Here is a 4079-nt window from a genome sequence, read left to right as displayed (position 1 = left end):
TTCTTTATGAAAGAGTATGCTTAGTAGTTCCAAGCATTATTTCCCCTAACTTCTTGTAGAAATAGCTACAGAACTTACAAAACAAAACGATGGATACTCAGAAGTACTAGGAACTTGATCTAGCCAAGACATTCCACAATCTGCTGCCTTAATGGGTGTGTTGTTTTGTGTTTTGATAAATTATTTTCTGAAATGTCAAATAGATAGCATAATCATGGCCACCCAAGTGTGCATAATTTTACAAAGCTGACACATGCATGTCTTACTGTTTTGAGTTGGTCTTTCAGCCACAGATCAGCAGTGCATTCTTCAAGGATAAAAACTGAGCAAGTATTTTCTTTGTCACCTACAAGTGCAATTTACTGTCTTCGCAATTTTCCAACTTACAAATACAAAGCAAATGTAGGACATTAGAGAAATAAGTACACTAGGTGATTTATGGGGAAGGGGGTTTCATGATACCCAGAATAAACCAGTGTCACATGGTAGATGTAGTAACATTATTGATATCTGGTAAAAACAAACAAACAACAAAGGCAAAGAATGTAAAAAGTAAAACAGTAGCAGGGAAAAATCACATCTGAGTGTGTCAGAACCATGTGTGTGTTAGAACTGTACTGAGCTTCTACTGTGAAGAGCAAACAAATCAGAACTCAGTCACTCAGAAAACAGGGTCAAGGGAAATTCTCATCCTTACATTTCAGCAAATAGTAGGAAGAAAATGATTTCCTGTCATCTAAACATCAGTTTCCAGAAAGACAAATCAACAAGCACCTTGTGAAATGTATTCTAGTAAAAAGTATTTTTCCTTGGGATATTTTGCTAAAGATTCAGAAAGCTGCAAAGCTTTCTGATTTTACAAAGCTGCACAAGGTTAATATTTATTTGCTCAAAAGTTTTTTAACAAAATGACAGACATAAGATAACAACAAAGGTAAGAGACACTATCCTAAGAATAAATCATAATATTGAACATAAGAGATGCTCACTTCACAAGTAGCTAAAAAAAAATCTATCAGAGCGTAATGCTGCAGTTTCATTATCTCAGACACGTAGACAGTGGGCACATTGCAAGTTCAAAACTAGCCTGGATTACAGACTGTGCAAAGCTAGCTAGCCTCCATAAATAGGACTGGGGCTAACTAAAGCTAACTGACATGTGAATGGCCCTTTGTCTTGTCACTTTTACTCTAGAAAAAAAATCCAATGGACAACAATGCTACAGATACAAGACAACAACAACATCACTAGACACATGGCATAAGAAAACGAGGAAAGGTGTAATTTTTTTTGCTATTCTTTTGCATAAAAAGGAAATATTCAAACACATACCTTGGCTATTATAATTACAAACCAAAAACAAATGTTCTAAACTTCCAGGTAAATGATTTGCTTTGTTCTACGTATTAGAGTTACATCTGGTTTCATGTTCATGTAGAGACACATAATAATAAATTCTGATTTTTGTACTATTTATACTGAATAGTAGAAAGATTAAAACAAATGCAGGGATGATTTGCTTTAAACAATCAAACAAGGGAGAGCTTCACAAAATAAAGACAGGAATAGCATAGTAGAATTTTTATGTACCATTTTTCTGTCTAGATTAAATATATTAATTTTTAAGTGCATTGAAAGATCAATAGAGAAAGTGGTTTAATAATCCAAAATTACAGAATCAGTTTTCCTTGGGGGTGGAAATCAGAGCAATTTTTATTTTTTATTTTTTTATATTACAAATGTTATTTCAATAGTCTCTAATGTTTCATTATGAAATTCCTTATGAATATAACTAGTCCAGTCAGTTTTAAATATCTTATATTATTAAATTAGGTACATTTATTTGTTAAATTAAATAAATATATTTTGTAAATAATTTTTATTTTACGGAGGTGGGATGAACTTTATTTAGAAATCATATCAATGACTGGTAGGAGAGTTCATGGATGCTTGTGCCACATTCGTGGATCTCTAGGACCTACTTGGCTGAAGGACTAACAAGTTGTCCTTTAATCTCCACACCCACTCCATGATATAGCATACACATAAATAAATGTAGTAAAAAAATTTAAAAAATAATACCAATGGTGAACGGTTAATAGACTCACGGCAAGAAGTTGTGACTGTTGTCATATCAAAATACTTTGATCAGGTAAGTAACACTTCCTGACAGTCTGTGTTTAATTGGTGGGCAAATATGTTTACTTAAGACACACAGAATTTTTCACTGTTTGAATATAATCTTAGTTGGAAACCATGGAGCATCTACTCCTGTAGATAAAAAGACATAAAAACATTATAATTGATTAATCAAGAGGACATATGCAAGAAAAAAAGAAATTAGCTAACAGATATCCAACCATTTGTTGTGATATTCTATTCATATTAAATGATTTTTACCATTCAAAGAATAAAAGGACTTATTATAAGAAAAGGCATTACAATAGCTTTGTAAGGTATGTTTAAAGAATTATAAAGACATTTTGAAAACATGTCTGATGAACAGTAATCATTTTTTAAAGTACTTTAAAGATTATTTGGTTGCATTAGCATGTAATAGGATTCCAAACACTTTTGAAATATTATGAAAAGGAATAAGGTTCACAGAAAAAAAAAAAGAGTGAAGGACACTTTATTCTAGTCAGGTTTTTGATTCTTGCTGTATGTGGGGTACCGCTGTCATGCTGGGAATGAGCTAATATCGCAATTCTTACAGTGCATGGATAATGAGCACAGACTGCCAAGAAGTAACTCTAATCATAATAACCTCCACTTGCAGCCAGCCACATCTCTGCTCTGCTCAGTCTTTCTTCTGCCCATTGACCATCTAGCTTTCTATTTCAGTGTTCTCAACCTTCCTACTGCTACAACCTTTTAATACAGTTCCTCATGTTGTGATGACTCCCAATCATAAAATTATTTTTGTTGCTACTTTATAACTATAATTTTGCTACTGCTATGAACTGTAATGTAAATATCTGATATGCAGGATGTCTATTATTGTGACCCACAAATAGAGAACATCGGTTCTAGTTGGTCATGGAAGGGAAATGTGGTCCAGGATCTTCTGTTCACTACTTCGCTGTATTTCAACCTAACACCAAGCTTCTTGTAAAAACAATTTCTTTTGTTTTTGTGTTGGTGTTTGTCTACTTGCTTGCTTTTGACATTTAAATAAAATAAAGAAAATTAAGCAAAAGAAGTCCTTTGCTGTGTCTGAGAATATTTTCTGAAAAGTTAAAATTTGCTAACAAAACTGACTGCTGAGGAAAGCATGTATATCATGTGATATATGATATCATGTATATCATGTAATCCTTGCCTGAGCAAGGATTATTTTCCATAAGATCATAATATTTGAAGAGAAAATGTGGACTCAGTAACTAGAGACAGTAAATGGGTGTGGAGAAGGGGAAATCAGAGGTAAAATGTTTGGGTTAGGATAAGAAAAGATTGGATGGTATTTCATGGGTGGGAATAGCAATTCAGCTGCTATAAAGGATCATATGTACAGCTAAATTTTGGCTTCTCATTTTTAAAATTTTCTTTCTGTTGTTTTGGGTTTTTTGTTTTTGTTTTGTTTTTTGAGATAGGGTTTCTCTGTGTAGCCTTGGCTGTTCTGGACTCACTTTCTAGACCAGGATGTCCTCGAACTCAGAGATCCTCCTTCCTCTGCCTCCCTGAGTACTGGGGTTACAGGCATGTGCCACAGCTATTGGTTTCTTTTTTAAATTCCTAAATTTTGGCTTTGAAACAATTTACACTTATCTAATTATCTATATCTTTTGTCAAGATTTCTAAGGATGCAAAACGTGTATTGTGCTGGATCCCCAGCCCCATACACTAGAGCAGACAATTTCCTCCACCATTTCTTTATGTGTTTTCTCACCTGCACCAGAATCTAGGATGTGCACCCCCATTTCTCACCAAATTGTTAGGAGGACTCCATTTCAGGCCACTTGTCTTTCACCAAGTACAGCCAAATATTTCATTACGGGATTGATTTTACTTTCTTCTCCATGGACACATCCCATAGATACTACCCACACAGCTGGACAGCTGTTAAGTAGTTCTATAAA

This window comes from Meriones unguiculatus, assembly GCF_030254825.1.
Source record: "Meriones unguiculatus strain TT.TT164.6M chromosome 13 unlocalized genomic scaffold, Bangor_MerUng_6.1 Chr13_unordered_Scaffold_39, whole genome shotgun sequence".
NCBI lineage: Eukaryota > Metazoa > Chordata > Mammalia > Rodentia > Muridae > Meriones > Meriones unguiculatus.
Note: the sequence above shows the minus strand (reverse complement) of the source record.